Source organism: Lycorma delicatula, chromosome 6 (assembly GCF_047948215.1).
Source record: "Lycorma delicatula isolate Av1 chromosome 6, ASM4794821v1, whole genome shotgun sequence".
Taxonomy (NCBI): Eukaryota; Metazoa; Arthropoda; class Insecta; order Hemiptera; family Fulgoridae; genus Lycorma; species Lycorma delicatula.
Window position 1 is genome coordinate 3,783,890 of NC_134460.1, and position 20,723 is coordinate 3,804,612.

Genomic DNA, 20,723 nt, shown 5'->3' on the forward strand with positions numbered 1-20,723 from the left:
AGCAGATAAAATCATTAAATTTAAAATACGATCTAGAAGCGATTGAAGTATTGGATCGCTCCGATAAAGAATATTTGCCGAATATCCATTATCTCTTGCATGTTTTAGCAAATTTTCCGGTAACATGTACTGATGAACGCTCGTTCTCCACTATGAAGAGAGTCAGAACGATTGCATGTATCAAGTAGGGGGATGAAATATTAAGTTCGTTAGTTTCTTTGTCGGTGCATAGAGATGTTAATCCTGATGAAATTTTACATATTATGGCGAGACAGAAAAATCGACGATTAGCTTTCAAATAATTCATAACTTTTTTTATCGGAGTGTTAACGTGCGAGTGTAAAATGTGGATTACGAGAAAAGTTATATACTAACATTGTGATTCTTATTCGAGTAGTATATGATATATTAAAACTAAGTATATATTTTTAATTTTTTAAATACATTAAAGTATAAAAAACCGTTTCAATATAAAGTGATTTTAATTATTATTATTTTATCATCATCATCAGTCCCCTTAGCCACTCACCCCGAAAAAAAAATCCTAGCTATGTGCCTGCCTTAGAGACTGGTAACGGGTGATTATTTTGAAATTTTTAGTTATGGTTTCGACCCCACCAGAGCTTATCTGTGTTTGTCGCTGTATACCGGTGAAGGTTTGAGTAAGGAAATGTTTCGGTCTTTCATCGACGTGTCGACATTCACCTGAGAATATTGAAGTTCTCTGATTTTGGTCTTTGACGGTAACGTATACATTTAAAGGGCAGATGAATAAATTTGGAAAAAATAAATTAAAACACGTTCAAATTTTTGAAAGTTCTATCGAGTGAATTGCCCTGTTTAAAATGATGAATAAATCATGTTTTTATTGAGATTATAAGTATTTTACTGTTTAATCGTGCTACAACGTTGGGTTGAGAATTATGGAATTCAAGTATAAAAATCTTTCAGACAAGAAAGCTCTTGGCGAGAAAAAAATGATTTGACAGATATTACCGTATAAAAATTATAAACAGGTTATAAAAAATTATATATTACTCTAAAACTTTAGCTTATTCTTTACGCATCTTATGATTTCATACTTAATATAGTTTAGTGTTTTATATATATATATTTTTTTTTGTTGCTTTAAGAAATATTTAAGTATTTACAATTTTTTACATATTTATGCAGAAGTATATTGAGTTCTATTATTTAATTTTTAAATATTAATTTATGTAAATTTCACCAGAAAGTAATACTAATATGAAATTAAATAAAAAAACATTTTTATTTCCGCTTATTTAATCCTCTCCGACTTCTGTTTAAGATTTAGACCGCTTTCTATCAAGATTCTGAATTCTTTCCTGGAGGAAAATTTTCGGTCTGGTGTACGTTCAAATTTTGTCCCGATTCTGTCTTTCACGTAAAAACAAAAATAATTTGCTCTCAGCTCTTCTTTCAGCGGACCAAAAAAATCAAAATCGCTTGCACCCAGGCCAGGACTGTGCCACCGTTTAATCCTGGCATAGTTCAGCTAAAAACTAGCATTTCATTTTCATATTTTTAATAAAGTGAAGTTTATGTAAATAGTTATTTTAATTAAATTTACAGTTGTTTAATAATGTAAAGTAAATGGTTTTTTGTTTTTTTGTACGTATAATGTTTGCTTCTATCTGTTGTTTCATATATGAAAATAATTAATTTTCACTTGTTGAATATTTAATTTAAAACAACATAGGCTTATCTAAGTAAGATTTAGACCCTGAAATGTGTTAATTACATTCTATTTTATTATTTTTACGTTTCCACAACCATTATAAGATATAAATATCAGTTTTTATTACAGATTTGTTTTATTGAAAAATTGTGTCCTGCTGTAGCGATCTTTTTATGAACTGGAAAAATAGAACGGCGACTTAGTAAACGTTATGTATCATTTCGGTTTAAGAGTTCAGGGTTAACTTGTTTAAACCGGCGTGAAATTTTCACGGGAACATTTTCTCTAGGTCAAGAGCGTTTTACGGTGAGATATAAAATATAACCGATATTATATTCAGCGATACAGATATCGTTTGAGATATTGTCCTTCACAGATTAAATGAAAAAAAAAAACACATACACACAAGGCTAAACGTTTAGTTCTTTAAAATCATTTTCGTAAGTTAAAAATTATGTATATTAAGTGCCATAATCGTTAGGTAAAAACCCACGTTCGAAAATTATACATTTATCTTCAAAATAACAATCGGTCCACGAGTCTTATAAGGAAAAACGAGAAATGTAGTAATTACCTGTTGCCTACTTCCTGTGAACATAGTATACGTTCATATATCAGCGTGTTATGCATACTATGATGAAATTTAGCCCAACAAGTATTTTCAAAAAGGTTTTCCTAAAGCTTCAAAAAAAATAAAAAATAATAACAATAATAATGCCCTGAGGTAGATATCCCCACGTCCGAAATATATATGCGTTTCACGTCCAGGGCGGAAACAGCTGTACATATGTACTATTTATAATGCTGGCTAACGGGGCTCCGAGTATTTTCCCTCGGACATTGAATTTTCTTCGGCCTCAGGGCCGATGAATTTCACCTCAGGGCCGTAATACAAGGACTGAATTTTTAGGCAATTGCAGATATGAAAAACGTAATGATTAAGGAGACTAATTCAGACTACTTTTAGAGCTGGTGATGTGGCGGCCAGGGTCGAAGTGATTGCAGCGACCCTTTCGCTGCCCACATGCCCCGCTATACAAGCATGTAGTTAAGGTGCCCATATATGTCAGCGCATCGGAGCCCTGAAAACGTTGGTGTTTAGGGGGCCTGGAGTCAGTGCAGAGACTGCGCATCCTCTCTGTGCCAAGACATATGCCGGTTTCACCGGAGTACCGGACCGGACCTCCAGGTTTGGTATACTGAAGCGGGGTTGTACCCCGGCGGCTAGCCTTGCTACAGAGTCCGGCGACTAGTCTAATGTCGGAAGCCGGAGTAATGCCACTTCGTTACAGAAGAGAGATTTTATTGCTAAGATATGCGGCAAATACATGGGCCTTTCCTTACCTATATATACTCCACCTGTTTCCTTCCTATATATATCCGGCACACTCTTCATTTTGTTTTATATTAAAGAGCAGTATCTTTCAGCAATTTCTTTTTTGGTAGTCATGTTTTTTAATTTTTTACTTATTTATCTTTATTTTTTCTAAATGAGACATAGATAGGATGCAATAATTATCAAGTTTTATCGTTACAAAAAAAGAGTAAGTTAAGAAAAAATAATTTTTTTCTTCAATTAGCTATAAATTTTGCTATTTTAAACTGTGCTTACTACTTTACATTGTTAATTAATACAGTATATCTTAGCAGAGGTAGTAATTTGTTATAACTTTTTAAAATAGCCGACCTTGAATTCACAAATTTAAGTCGATTATGGAAAACGCTCCGCCATTTCCAAGAATAATAAGCATGTTATGTCAAACTTACTAGTAATATTGAGGAGTGAAACGGTTTGCTGTCGCCTTCTTCACCGAGGCGATTAAAACGTTGCATATTAACGAGCTTAATCTATAAAAATACAGGTGATATTCGACCCCATAAGCAACATGCACGTGGCCGTATAATCGACATCATTACTTTCGGAGAAAGTAACTCTGATTAATTACATTTGTATCTAAGATGTTTTTCACGATAACTACAAAAAAGTCAATTTTTAAAAAAGTATATACGTACGATTAAAATTTCCGTGTTAAAATAAAATTTGAGCGACTTTCTCGAAAGTTTTTTTTTAAATTTAGAACGGGGAACCAGTACTCCACCCTCATTTTAGCAAAACTCTTATTTACGGTTCGTACACCGAGGGTGAATTTTAGAACAAGAGATAAATATTAAAAATTAAAAAGACACGATTGCCAAAAAAACATTGCTCTTTAATACACGATCGTTAATATAGGATAATTAAACAGCGTGCGAGTGATAATTTTTTAAATAGTATTTGTTATATATAGTATGAATTTTTCAAATTTTCAAATTTATTTAAGCAAATATATATATTTAAAGAGCCTAACGTACTACGATAATGTAAGGATTCCAGCGCAGGTGATACATCTAAATCGGTTCAGTTGTTGTTGGGCTGTTACAATGGAACAAATATTTATACATACACCCTAAATTCATCATACTCCTTTTTGGGCAGTCGTATAAAAATAACTGATGCCGGTAGCTTACTTTTAATAGTTAACAGCTGTATTTAAAATAAGGCGGAGATTTAGCGCGGTATTTCTTCTGCCTTATCTGTGGAAGAGAATCATTCGTATCGAAAAAATGGTATCAGAATTAGCGCTATTACAATTCTAAATGAGCGGATAAACAGTTCATTTTAAAATAAGTTTAAACGATAGATTTTTCATTAGTTTTATTTGAGCGAATTAGTAGACCTGGTGACGTTATTTACCGATCTCAAATGATACTTGACGTAGTTAAGAAGAAGACGTAAAGCTGTTGTTTTAGTCAAATAAATAGGTTTAAAAATACACTATACATTGGAATTATTCATGCAGTTGATTTACATTTGGGGAATCTAGTTAAATTAGTTTTCTAAAAACGTTAAATTCATTGAACTAATTCCGGGTCGTATAAGCCGAGTTCCTCTCCGCCCTCTTACCTCCTGCAGCTTATTCCTAAATTATCTTTAATTAATAAAAGTAAACGGTCGCATGCCGACTACCCGAACGCCTTTTTTCCGGATGTCCAACCATCCGGTTTGCTTACATCCGGGCTAGGCTGTTTAAAAAATCTAAAATACTAAAAAATGAAACTTATCGACCTATGTCTTTACTGGGGTTTTTAATCGCCTTTTGTGCGATTCGTATAGCAAAAAATATACGTAAATTTAGGCCTGTGTTAATTTAATTGCGACAGTCAAGCGTGAACTACGACATAATGATTTGCAACTGGGCCGTCACACGCAAAAGATCATGAATATGTCTACGGCTATGAACTCGTTAGAGCGACAAAAAGAATGAGATTCTACGTAGAGTTTCTTTAAAACGATTGCGTGGTCTTGCAGGGAATTAACGATTAACATTAAAGCGAGCATAAATCATAAGATTAGGTTTTTTTTTTTTAAAGAAGGAATATTGTTTTTAAACGTATGTTTTGATTGTTGACTTTATTATGTTAAATATACCGTAATTTTTTCGATAACTCGATTTCTCTTCACAATGTTTTTTTCTAAATTTTGTTTAATATATAATTTTTTAATTAAATTTTTTGTAGTAAATTTCTTCCAGATAATTTGTTAAAATTCTGATTCTTTTGTTATCAAAGTTGTAACGGTTGTTTTTTTGCGACGTAGTATTGTGTTGTTTTTTATTATGTTATACGTATGTTTTGAGCATATTTTTTAATTTTACTGTAATACATTTATTTTTTCATACGCGTTAAACATTACAATGATATTCTAGTACCTACGATAAATCTTTTCAATTTTCTAGTTATCCGGATTTCTGATTATGTAGAAAGGTCGGTTTGGATAATCGGCGTTCCTGTGTGTGTTTTTAAAATTTAATTAAGTTTTCTTTTAATTTTATTAAATTTTTTGTTTTCTTCTATTTTTTGTGAAAAGTTTTACGATATACAGAAAAAAAATCGCACATTAAATACGACTGGCGGTAAGTCTGATTTTTTAATGTAAAATTCTAATCGATTGAAGATTGAAATCGATTAAATTGATATGTCGAGCGAAAAATTAAACGAAGTACAATTAAATATAAAGAAAATACATATTTTTATAGAAACCAAAATCGATTAAACTGTATTTTATAAATAATTAATTCATCGCAATATTTAACAATTATTTGTCCGAAAATTTCACAATTTTTAGAAAATTCCGAATCAAACAGTTCAGTTATTTTTAGTTCTTTGTTCTACGCGTTTGAAAATTAATTTCTGTTTGTAGGTAGTGATATATTTAGTCCGGTAAAAAATTCCAGGTTGCAGCAAAGTACAGTCGGGCGACTTCTATTAAACTGTTACGCCTTTAAAAGTTTGTATATGCAATTTGTTTAACTTTGTTGTGTAAAGCGGTTTCTTTTTATTGTAAGGCGAATATATTACAAAAATATAAAAAAGTATATTGGTGATGTGTTAACATTACATTAATGTATTTTTTAATAAATTTTTTTATTATTATTCATTAGCCATATGAATCGTTTGAAATTGTTCCAGGATTCCTTTGTGTTCTGATAATACTTTAACGTTAACATAATTAATATCATAATAACATAAACAATTAATCCTACATCTACGACTATCGGTTTCATGAATTTCAATCTTTTTCTTTCTGTACAATTTTTGCCCTACACAAAACCTTCTGTCGCCAGATTAAACCTGTTTGTATCAATTATCACCGATCGATATAATTCTTTATCTTTAAAGGAATCTGTAAAAGCTTACTTCTCCTATATATCTTTAGTCTCCTCATTTCATATTTTATCAACCCACCTAACTTCCTTCTAGAACACGTCGTTTCAAATTGTTCTCTTCTTTTCCTTTTTGCTTTTTCTATTGTCCACTTGTGCTACACGTAATACAAATATTTCTAATTTTTAGAATTTTAAGGTTCAAACAGATTTATTTTCTGTTAAAAAGCTTTCCTTGAATAACTCAGTTTGCTTTTTATCATTAGCTTACTTCGTCTACAGTTTGTAATTTTACTCCCCAAATGTTGTTAACTTCTCAATTTTGATATTCCCTGTAGTATTTCTGAATTTTAATGTTTAGCTATTCATTATCCTTTTTTTAGTCAAATTTCCTTCCTTTTGTTTTATTCTTATTTATATTCAAATTTGATTTCTTTCCTAATAATAAACGTATGCGATTCAGAATATTGGAATCGATATATCTTCTTGTTTATATTTTCCTCGGTGATCGTGCACGGTCTCATAATCAGAGCCATTGAGACTATACCCAGTCAGCTTTAAAATCTATAATAAATATTTTAAAAATAATTTCAATGTATAATAGTACATGCTGCTCATTTTTGCTTCTGAATTAAAAATATAACGTGTGCTGCTGTATGAAATATTTACTTTTTTTACACTTTCAGATACTTTCAATACAATCAAAAGTTTTAAAATCCCAAACCTGCGCTATATAGCATAAAACTAATTTAAAAAAAATTAAAATGACTACTATTGAGTTAGAGGAAAATCATTTTGCAGCGATAAAGCCCAGATTAGAATTTTTCGTGCAGTGTATCTTAAATTGGATTATAAATGTAATTATGCAAATGTATCCGTGGGATTCAAGGATGTAAAGTTTATTTTAAAGGCGCGGTGTGAGCACTTTTATTAAAATTGTAGACCTTTCAATCCAGAATTTTTTCAGTTATTTGTGTAATCTTAAGCAGAAAGAAAATGTACGTCGTTTTGTTGCAGTATGTTCAATTTTTAAAATACACAAACTAAAATATTTTAAAATGCTTTCTGATCGAATATGAGCTTTGTATATATTTCAATAGTTAAAATTGGTACTCTGTAATTATTTAAAGGATGTTTTTTATTCACAATTATTGTACTTAGAGAATTTAATTACGACCAGTTTATAATGTACGAGTACTTTATAGCAATTCTGCTGACATCGTCTTTTTACTATTTTGTCTTATTATTTTGTATTTTATCCCCTTAATTTGTGTTTTTCTTTATTTTAAACTGAAGTACTTATATCTGTATTGACTTTCTTTAATAAAAAATTGTTATTTTAATACTGTTAAATAAATATTTCATTCTAATCGGTGCGTAGCGTACGTTGTTATGTAGATCATGTCAGAAATAGGTAAATTTGGTATTTTATACATTTCATGATGATGTTCAACTGTACATTAGGCTCGTTAAATAAGGCTATGGAAAACCACTTCATTCTTTATTACTCGATTTAAACCTGGCACTGAATGTATGTTTTTCTTGAAAATGGTTGTTATTTTGATAAGTGACTTTTGGCTGCATTAGGGTGCCTAGTCTACAACCGTTATGCTATTAAAATTGGCATCTTTACTAATTAAATATGTTGTAAACTATTGATCTATTGGCTCCTTCCTGAATAGCTCTCTATATATATGAAAGGAATAAAGTAGGCCCTGTTTCCACGTTCCTTGTTTAACATGTATCATTTATGTTCATTAATGCCTGCGGATAACATCTATTAATAGTTTATATAATTAAGTTAATTAAACGTACTAATCTTTTATAAGTAATATAATGCATTGTTAAAAGTATTATGAATTTCTACAATCCATGATTCTAACAATTTAATTTTGTCTTACTTGAGTCGATTTAGTTTCAAGCGAGATGCGATTAAGAAGTTTCCTCAGCTCTTAAAAAATAAACATACTTGATCTATTTAGTATAATGAGTTGTCCTCTTCAAAGTAGGGCCCTTCTGGTGTAGCACGTATCTCGACGATGATTCCATTGTGGGAAGCATTTTTGAGTAAATTTTAGTGAAAACCCTAAGTCTGCTTGTCGTATTTCTTTTAATATCTTCTGTGTTTTCAAATCTCATTTCACTTAGCAAAGTTTTAAACTTAGGAAAGAGCCAAAAATCGCAGGAAATCACGTCTGTTGACTCAGGAACGAGTCAAGTCATATGATCCCGTGATTTGCCAAGAACTCTGAAATATTTGTGATACACGGGCTTGATTGTTGTAGTGATGAATTTTCCAACAGCCATTTTCCCAAAGGTGTGTGGTCTTTTGGGTCGAACAGGCATCTCTGAGCCGACAAAGGACTGTCTTGTACTCTTTATCGACAGCTTGTCCTTGAGGGGTATTTTAATAAAAGGTGTGTCTTGGTAATAAAAAAAAGGACTGTCAGCATGAGTTTCATGCTGCCGTGAAAATTGATGAAGACAACGCTGTGATATTCTTGTAATATTCAGCAAGGGACATTCTGTGTATTCTGTTATTCTCTTTTTTAATTTAAGAATAAGCAACCGATTTCTTTAATATTGCAAGAAGCTTACATTAACTTTAATTTTTAATTATTAAATATGGAAATAAATATATGTAATACCCTTAGAGTTTTTGCTTGCCATCCTTTTTATGTCTTATCGGCAGGTAATGTAAAAAAATATTGAGTTTCCTAATTATTTTATTGCAATGCATTTGCGACTACGTGCTGCAGATACAGTTTTCCCTATGACAGCTGTACATTTGCATTAAATGTATTAGCTGTTTATATTTTAGTTAATTCATTTATGTTTTTTTTTTTTTACAATAGATTCATCGTCTCATTATTTGTACCTTTATTTTTTCTTCGATCAAATTAAGCGAAGTCCTATTTTAAGTAGATCGTTTGGCACTTCTGCTTATGTATTTGGGAGTAGAGTTACGGCCAAACAAGCTTTCTGATTTTTATAAGATTTAGCTGTAAGGTTCTTTGCTAAATATTATAAACCTTTATGTGTAACGGTTTTTCATAAAATTTTCCGTTAAAAATTGTGTTTCCTATCTTTTTTAGAAAGGAGAACGGAAAGGTACCGTGGAGGTTAAATTTCAGTCGCTTAGTCAATTTGTCGCGGAAAGAATGCGTGGTCTTCTTTTACTCCTTACGTCACATACAATTTGAAGTTTTTATCTCAGGGCTTAAGGATTAAATACTACGTTCTTTCACGATTTACTCCTTCATTAAGCATTACTTTTGTTTATGAGGGGTTCCCTATGTGCGGCATAATGATTTTCTTTGTATAGTATTAAATATTTAACGTTTAGTTGATTTTCAGTTAAACCAAGGTCGTCGGGAAATTTCTCGGCCTGACAAACAGATATTGCAAGTACGACCGATTGACTATGGCATTTGTCATGCGTAATCCTTTAGATGGCGTACAGCGAAGTTTCAGATACGTGCGAACAGTCCCTTGTTTTTGGCAATCGAATAAACCAAACAAGTATTGTCGTTTTCTGAAAAATGGATAAAATTGACGTTCGAGTCGATATAGTATTTCGTTTAAAAAAATTTAACTCCAACCGATACACAAAAAGAGTTGGACCACTTTAAGTGATTATTCTTTGGTTTTCACGGCAAAAAAGTGGACGGCTAAATTTAAACGTAATCGTACATCCATTCATGACGATGAACGCTCAAGACTCCCAAAAACCGCTACGACTGACGAAATCGTCACAAGAATTCGTAGTATTATTAAATAATCACCGACTGAAGATACGCGAGCTTATTGGCAACGTAACCATCTCGAAAGACAGTTACCGCAAACATTTACGCGATGTTTTTGATATGAAAAAGCTTTTCGTTCGACGGGTGCCGCATTTGTTAAAAATCAACCGAAAGCGCATTCCATTGAACACTTATCAAGTGTGTTTTGTCTTATTTAAAAGCGATTTCGCTGAGTTTCTTCGTCGTTTTATAATAGCAGATAAAACATAGATTCAACATTATACGCCAGAAATCAAACGGCGAGTAGGAACAGGTGAAAGTACGCGAAAACAGTTCCATTTGCAGGAAAAGTTATATCTAGTATTCTTTTGGGAATAATCGTGGTGCGGTGCTCATAGAACACCTAGAAAAAAAACAACCATCACTGACAAATATTACGCTTCACTACTGGGCCGATTTAGGGTGCTATTGAAGGCAAACGTTCAGATTTGGTGAAAAACAAAATGCTCTTTCACAACGATAATGCCCGCACATTCATCTTGGGTTGATGCTGCAAAACTGCACGGATTACGCTTCGAAGCGCTTTCACATGCACTGTATTCGCTGGATTTGACTCCCGTTGATTCCCGTTTCCAAACCGAAGAAATGGCTATCTGAACAATGATTTAGTTCAAATGATGAGTTCAAACCTGAGACGACCGTTTATTTTGAAGAGTTGTATAAATCGCATTATAATGAAGGTATTAAACGGTTAGAAAGTCGTTGGTATAAATGTATCGAAACGAAAAGAGTCTACGTCAAAAAATAAAAAAAGAATTCTGAAAAATCTTTGTTGTTTTTTCCAGGCCGAGAGCTTTCTGAACGGGACCTTCGTATCTTCATTTTCAGATTATTACAATGGCTGCTGTTGCTAACGTAAATAACCGTATTACATTATATAACCGATAACATTAAAGACTACAAAAATCCTAATTAAAAGATCCTAAACCAAAATATTTAGCACAAAACAAAAAAAAAAAACTAAAAAACACTTCAAAAGAATACTCCCCCTGGGGAGACCTAAATACATAAATCACCCACCGGCAAACAGCCCAAGTAACCTAAAACTAGCTTTCTTTTTCTGTATAGTCTCCGGAACCACCGTAAGATATTACTTCAGAGGATGAATGAGGTTGATACGTGTGAGTCTTCTAAAACCTCAAGTCGTCTGTTCCTGAGATGTGTGGTTAATTGAAACCCAACCGCCAAAGAACTCCAGTATCCACAATCTAGTATACAAATCCGTATATAAGTAACTGACTTTACTACGATTTGAACCTAAGAACTCTCGACTTCGAAAACAACTGATTTTCGATGACGCAAATCACTAGACCTGGGTCAACCTAAAACTACCGAAGAAAACAAAATTACAAAAATAACAATCCTAATTACGAGGTAATACCCTAATTAGGTAATAACCTAAAACTACAAAAAACAAACGTTAAAAAAAATATCAAAATAGATAATAAACTCTCACAAAAACTGAAAATCAAAAAATAACAAACCAAAATACTAAAATTCAACAAGAGACAGAGCTATCAAAAATCATCCACATTCACTGGCACCACGCGTCGAAATAATTATGCTAACAATAATAATTAAAAAAATAATGGCTAACTATAATTAAATTATTGTGTTATTAACAAAAAAATATTTATTTCTACTAAATAAAACAAACCAACTAAAAAGAATTTTACTTCTTCGTTTTATATATCCGTCTTTCAATCTCTAAATTCATCGATGCTACTTCTTAAAATATGTTAACGTTTGTTAAAAATTTGGAGTTTTATTTTTTTTTTAATTTTGTTCATTATTTCAGCAATTAGTATGAATTATTTTAAAGGAAGAACTAAAAAAAAAAGTTTTTAATAGGGTAGAATGTGGGTAATAGGGTAGGACCTTGTCTTAGGTTAAACGTTCTGTTCCGAAGAGTGTTTCAAGACTAATGTTGTTCCGTCCGACAAATGCTGGATTCATTGGCGTATTAGAACATTATTAAACCTTTTTTTTTGCATAACCACAGTTCATGTGATATGCGCTGCTAAGGAATCATCATACAGTATTTTGAAGCTACTTAAATTATATCTTTTATCGTTCTAAAAATTATTATAGCGAGTAGAATCTGAACAAATTATAAAACGTTTAGTTGGATCCAAGTGACAAATTACGAAATGTAGTTGCAGAAATAAAAAAAATTAAATGTAATCGGTTATTGTTATTATTATAGGAGCCGATTTTTCCGAAAAAGTGCATTTTTGTATATTACCAGAAGTTGGCTTTTATATCAGGTATAATCGTTGTATTTATTTCATCAAACATTTATTATTATTATTATTATTATTATGATAAAGTTTTGGGTGAAAAAATAAATTATAATCGTATATTAAAATTTAATTTATTATTAATAAAATAAAAGAATTTAATGTTATATAAACGAGTAAGTCGATTTATTTATATCGTTAAATATCACGCGGGTTAAACAATATTGAATATTGATTAAATAAAACGCCAGAAGCGTTCTATTAATTTAGTTGTTACATTCATTACAGTTTAATAGAAGCTGTAGGGTTTTACGATGCGGTTAGCATTGAAATATCTTGTAGGATGCTGTTGGTGATGTGCAGTTCAGGTGCATCTTGCGTGCGGTCAAATGTTGATGACACTAAACGGCCTCGGTCTTGAACGGTTACCGTAATAACAGAACCGACTCTGCTATTAGGCTAAAAGAGACACGCCGTCTAGTCGAGTCTTGGAACATCCAGCGATGAGTCACTTCTTGTTCATCTCGTTACACAAGGTAATTTATTTTTATCGCGCAGACTATTAAATCTACTCGTAATAAATAAGATTCATCTTATGTAACGCATTTAAAATCGGTTTGAAATTGTTTATGTTAATTATTCTACGGTTTTATTTATTTAAATTTCTATGAATTTATTTAGAAAATTAATTTCGCCGAGAAATGTTTGATATCTTTTTTCTTGTTTTTATCGAATTTAAAAACAGTTGAAAATGTAGTGTAGTAGATTTAACACAAACAAGGATACGATTCGAAAGACCTTGAAATTGCTCTAACACAATTTTTATAATAAAAATGATTCATTTATTTTTCGACAACGAACTCGATGATTTATTTAATGATGGTTTTTTTGGAAGCGTGTTTTCCCTTTTTTTAAATATCTAACATGAAGGAATCTTCTTCGCCAAAAAAGTTTACATCAGAAGGGTTAGGGTTTACGTTGAACTCTTTATGAAGACCTTTTCTTTGGCACAGCGATTATTTGACGTTAAAAATACACCGGGATCATTCAAATCTTATTCTTACATAGGTTAAAACTGCCGTAATACGTTTTTCAACATAATAAGTTATTATTTAAAAACTACATCGGCAAAATAGACCTTACGCAATACCGGGTTCGTCTGTTACTCAGAAAGCTTAGCGTTGGTGGTGCAATAAATCAGTCGAAGTGAAATAGGGATAAGGAAATGTACTCGGTCGGAAAGCGGTCGATTGTCTTTCAATAAAATAATATCGTTCATTTACTCTTGAGGTATATAATTATATGACTGACAATTTTTGCAAAAAGGAACCTGGCGATACGAAAAATTCAAGTACCGATCGGAAAAATTATTTAGAGATTTGCATTAATGATTTATCGCGTAATTGTATTAAAATACGTCGGGAAGAAATCGCCGTTAAAATAGATGAATCGCGCGTTTCACGCGTAGGAGGAACAACTTAGGAAAAATATTTTCGAATGCTAAGCCGCGAAACCGAAGAAAACTTTACGAACGGTATGCCACATCTTAGCGTGGCGGTCATGAAAGATATCAAAGATACAATTTTATCAAAGGCAATTAAAATATAGCGATGAGGACATGAACAATGGTAACTAACCGTAGTAAACATTTTGTAGACTCCATCTTGAGTTCATATACCAAAACGATAGAATCGGCACGAGAACGAAAAAAATCGCTATAAAACCAAACGGAGGTAAAATAGAGGTCTTCGATTTATGCGAGTCTTTCGAATTTGTGCAAGTTCGTGTATAGTTAGCGGCATATGAAGCAGATATGTTTTAGAAAAAAATGTAAAGATATTGCTGAATTCTGGCCTCTATGACTAAAACAGTTTAAGGTAAAAGAAAGTATATTTTATATTTCAAAATTCTACATTAAAACTCACGCATCTTTTTGGAAGTCCCCGAAACTAATATTTATTCAAAAAACGTTTTCTTATGTTATTGGGGGATATTAAAATGTTAATTAATTTATTTTTTTAGTAGCTAATACGTATTTTCTTCTTTATTCGTGGTTTAGAAGTGCGGCAGAAGTACAATGCCTTGTTTGAACTTGCCGAGAAAGTCAACTCAAAAGAGATTGCAGTACTCTACCTTCAGTAATGCAAAATTCTATGTCGGGAAAGGTTGTGTCCTATAGGCCAAAAAATAGTTCTGTCGGTCCGTTCGTCGGGATGCAATAGAAAAACGTGCAAAACCGAAATCATTCTACGTACTCGGCTGGAGAATTTTAAGTTACCGTTCGATTAGCTTGTATTATTTATTTATTGTCGGTCTAAGGAATACACCACGAAAAAATTCTGCGCCGATGAACTCGAAAAGGGAAAGGAAGCGATCTCAAATAATATAGAAAAGCTACATTCATCAGCCGTTTTGTTTTTTCGTTATTAGTTTTTTTTTTTTTTGACTGTTGAACCTCACAACACATTCAAAAGCCATTTTGATTGTTGGTAATTTGTTTTTTGGCCGTTGAACCGCACTATTTGTTTTCACGGATTTTTTCATTACATTAAATAAAACTTCAATCTACATTTTGTATAAGTTAAAAAATTAAAAAAATTATTTTCGTAAAAGAGTTGATTATCTTTGATCTTTGATAGTCTTTGATCTTATTTTCTACATGTGTCGTGATGGTATCTTTCAACTGATTTTCTGTAACACGACTATTAAACTCACCATCCATATACTTTCCAATTTTTGTTTTAAGCGGCTCGAATGCGTCTTTCATGAACTTTACAGTTTCGTCTGCAGCCTTCAGTTTTTCATTCCCTATATAAGTTTTAACCGATGATGTCATAATCTGATATCGCCTGATTTAATCGTTCCAAACCTACAAACGTTTCATTTAGATTGTTTATGTATTCGTTAAATATTTGTTTAGCTCGTTTAAAATTCAACGCGTCATCGTTGTCAATTGGATCAGACGCATTGCACTGTACGGTTTTTTTATCATATTGTCCTTCGGCTGTCAAGGAAAAGCCTATCCTTTGATACATTTGTTCCTTTGCCGGGCTTGCTGAATAGGTAACGGATTTGTTTTTTAACCGTTAACGAAATATCTGTGAATAAATAGCACTTACTTTTGCTGCGCCACTAATAGCGGCATGTCACTACCAGGAAAGCAAGCTTTGGCCTACCGATGCGATAGCGGACGCCGTTTCAGTCGGGTTCTCGAGGTTTTATTCATGATCGTACTCGTGGTGAGCAGATGATTACGGTGTTCCTTCAGGTTGTAACGAATAATACAGTATCCATTATGTTCTAATAGGGGTAGATATGAATTACGTTTTGTTCTGTACGCTGTAATACCGCTGTTAAAGTTATAAGGGGGTCATTGAGATAAAGAAACTTAATTTAATGTGACAGAAAGTTCTAACGACGATTTATAATTCAATTGCACCTAGAAACCTATAATGTTGGTCTGTGAACTTCTATTAACTGACATTATCATCATCAATTTTGCGATATGACGTAGATCAGTGATTTTTTACAGCATCTCTCTTTCTTTCCTTTCTACCGGTGAATAATTAATAACCGCTTAATGACCGTAATATATCTAAAATAGTAAATTAAAAAAGTAAAACATGAGCCGTGTATGTATTAGTGTAGGATAAATATTTTCTGATTTTTAATGGTTTTTCATTTTATTCTTTCCTCGACCGAAAATATTCTATAATTAGAGAAACTCATACAAAATTAATATGTCTGATAAAATACCAACCAATAATCTAAAATTATTGAGCGTCTCAAATTTTTTTATCCGAAATTATCAAGGTGTATTAATTTTGGATAATGCAAGGCTAGAATATTAATATTATATATATATATATATATATATATATATGTTTGTTGATCCGTATGCGTTTCTATACCATTCATTCGATTGCGTTGAAACTTTCGTATGTTGTTGGGCGTACGCCTGCGAAGGTTTCTGAATTAGTTTGGACCCGCTAGGTGGCGCTGGGGTCGAGATATTTCGAAAAATTGTACTTATGGTCCGATTTGAGTCATATTCAAAATATATATTAGTTACACGAAAAGAAATATTTTTGTAAAAAAAGGAAGAAGGAAAGAAGGAAAAAGAAAAAGAGGTGAAGAGGGGGGGACTTTCAAATCCAGCAACAGCGAAGAATTGCCGGGTCAGGTAGTAAAGAAATTATTAATATAATAAAATGTTTACCTTTCCACAAGTCCATTAAAAGGGGACATAAGTCTATTTAAAAAAAGTTTATAAGTTTTTTAAACAATTATTTCTAAAATCGTTCTGCTCTTATAATTAATTCATATTTATGAATTATTATTACTTAATTTTTTAAATAAAGAAAATATCGTTTGAAATAATTTTGTACAGTAATTTAAATTAAATAGCGATTTGGTAAAGTTTTGCCAAGTAAAATAGGTATTTAAAAGTTGAAAGTTATAACTTTATAAGCTTTCAATTCTAGGAAGTTTAAAAATTTTGGCAGATTAAAGAGACGTGTTAGTTTTTTGGAAATGAAAGTGGCGTAATCTATGAATGTACAAATAGTATTCTTCATTATAAATTCTTGATTAAATAAAAAATTCATTTGTATTCTACGTAAAGCAGATGATTATATCTTCCAAAGAGTCGGTCACTTTTTTGTCGCCAAACTAAACTTATAATTGCCATTTTATGTAAAGGATGGAATGAAATTTTGTTTTTTCACTTTTCTAAAAATATTCAGGAATTTAATCTTTTAATAAAAGTTGAAAATAATTATTTTGCTCTACTTTAAAACGCCTTAATAAACGTCTAGGCAGTCTTTAGGAATTTCCCCCAAAATGTTTCTGTTTTTTTTTTTTGAACGGTTAATACTTGTAATATTGTGCGATATCGTAATTCATTAAAAGTGCATGTATTTTAATTATTAGGTAAAATTATTATGAAGAAACGAGAGTATAATTAAAAATTCACACAATATATTTTTAAATAAAACATTTATTATAAATCATAATTACAATTTATTCTATAAACACGATACGATACTTACTAACCGATAATTATACTACATACAGGATAAAACTCATTAATATCTCGAAGTATCAGGTTGAACAAATCTTTGACGCTATAGAAATTCACATAAATAAGAATCCAACAAACTCTATTAACGATCGTTAAAGATTGCATCATTGTTGTATATAATTTTTATATTTAACGTTAATTAGACGAGGTTAGCGAGCGAAGCGAGCGTAAGTTGTGTTTGATTAGGTTATTGATATAAAAACGATTCCTCATATATCATTAAAAAAGATGTAAAACTTTTGGGGGGAAATTCCGAAAGAGTGCACCTCTACACTTGTCAACATTATTAAATATTTTTTTTTATTATTGCGTTTGCCTTGTTAGGCGCTCATAAATGTGAATTGTGTAGAGCGATATTTAAAAAATTGAAAATGTTAACTTATTCTTGCGTTTATATAGTTACGCACTTTTATATAGTACGTTTATATAGTTAGAATGCCCAATCTTTGCTAAAAAGAGCGGTCAATTACTATTCTTAAAGAATAACAATATCTAACCCTACCGAACCACAGACAACAGAAATATTTTCTTGTAAATTAACGCAATATTTTTGCTTAGAAAAAAGGGCCTTGTTATACTTTTGTTACCGTTTTTAATTAATCATTGAACGGTTTAAAAACGCTCCCCATCGATTTATTTAAAATACAATTACACAATTTCCTTTTATGAAAGCATATTTTACTCTGTCGATGAATTTTTAATAATAATAATTTTAAAAACGCTGAATTTTCTACCTCCCGTTCGACGTGTGTAAATATGTCCTCAAATAATTTTTATTATATTTATAATAAAAACGTGAATTATTTTGTAGGTTGTTTTACGTAGTAATTATATTGATGAAACTATTTTTTGTGATGCTCTTCCGATCAAGGTTTCTCCATGGTTTCCCTTGATTCACTCGGCTAAATGCTTGGTCAGTTCTTTTTCTTATCCACGATTGTCAAATTTCTGATGCGATCTATATAATGTATTATTAAGTACCGATCAGAATAAAAGATGCATTTACGCTTACCGCTTTTGTTTTTAACGGAATAATATATTTCTAACAAAATCTATCCTAATTTGCATTGCCGTATGGAAAATTCTTTTTTTGATATTAGGACCTTTTTAGAAAAAAATATCCAACTTGTTTATTAGCAATGTTTAAAGCTTATACATCAGATCCGAAATAATGTTTGGAAACGCATCTTTATCGATTCTGAAAACTAGCATGTGGATTAAATAGAACCAAGTAAATTTGGTTTTAAAAGAAAACATAGACTCTTTTAACTAAATTAAATTAAGATGTATAAAACTGTTCTAAAACCTATATTTATTTATAGAACTCAACTGTGCGAGACGACAAATTTAAACTTTGAAATTTTACAGAGGTTTTAATTCACACTGCTTTTTTCATCGCGTACCCAACAATGTATTTAATGTAATGTATTTCCTGAAAACGATGAGTTATGAGTATTTTCATTATTCTTAAACGTACTGAGTATTAAAAAAAATTCCGATTTTCCTCACATATCATTTAAATTAAAACTTTTCTTGATTGCGACCTGTTAAATATCATAGACAGAAGTGTGATTCCATCTATACTACAGATGCCGAAATCCAATAGAATGTTTTTTAAGGGAAGAAAAAAACATAAAAATAAAGTTACATTCGTCCATCTTTAAAATAAAACATTCGAAGTCACCAAAAATTGTAATTAACATCCTATCGCAAATCTGCAAGAAGGAACATCAAATTATATCATTAGAATGCATTACAACCTTATAATACGTCTGTTGAATTTTTACAAAATAACACTGAATAAAGCGATGAATAAAAATAGTATATTGATCTCGACCGTGTAATAAATAACACTTATGTTTAAACCATTAAAATCAAGTAATTTAAATTATGGAGGAAAAAATAATTTTTTTTTTATCTAATTTGAGGCACCATTCAATTCTCTTCAACTGCCAGAAGAAATTACCTAAGATTTGCATCTTATGTTAATCCTTCTAGCACTGTTTTAATGAACTCGTCTCAGCCAGTTTGATTAAACTTCTATTCTTGTTAACTCTCTTAAATTAACACACACACACACACACACACACACACACACACACACACACACACACACACACACACACACACACACACACACACACACACACACACACACACACACACACACACACACACACACACACACACACACACACACACACACACACACACACACACACACACACACACACACACACACACACACACACACATATATATATATATATATTATATATATTATATTATTATTATGCTTTTACGGCCAACATGGGACCACTTAAGTCAATTTTAGTTGGATCTTTTCTGAGAAAACGTGTTATTTTACTCTTGCCAGCTGCCCAGTATTTCTTCATCCGTTCAGATCTTGCTTTCTTTTCTTCATCCGTAAACACCCTCTTCGTTGTATTTTGTCGTTTGTCTGTCTTTTGTTTAAATCTAATGCTTTTGTCTTTTAGCTTTGTAATTTTTCCAGTTTTATTCTGTAGCTCGGTCAGGGAAATTCCCGATTCTTTCATATCTTCTCTAATTTCTTTGATCCATCCTACTTCTAGCTTTTGGAACCAGAGCTTTTCAATGATATTTCTTGACGGTCTTGTTTCCGGTATCCTTATGAGATGACCGAAGAAAGAGATTCTTTTTTTCCGCATAGTATCAGTAACAGGCTCTATTTATCGATACACCATCTCATTTGGCACAATCCACCATCGGCCTTCTTTTTTGTGTTTTTTATCGATACACGTTCTGACAATTCTCCTCTCTATTTTTAGAATTTTATCGATTCGGTTTTTCTGAGTGATTTTGAAAAGGGTCTCGCTTCCGTAGGTGACTTCTGGCTGAAATACAGTTTTATAATGTTTAAGTTTTGTTTTAGCAGAAAGGCATTTTATTGTTATATGCTGACCGAGTTAATTTTTGGGATTTAATCATTTTATTTGTCCTGTTTTGCCATGTTACTTTTTAATTTAAATTATAAGTTATTATTTCCCCTAGATATTTAAATCGTTTTACTATTTTAATTTTCTGATTGTTTACCGTAATGCGCTCTATTACCAGAGGATCTATGGCTATCAGTTCAGTTTTTTCGAAAGAGATATGAAGCCCAATCTTTTGTGCTAGGTTTTGAAGGCTCATGATTTGTGTTTTGGCTTC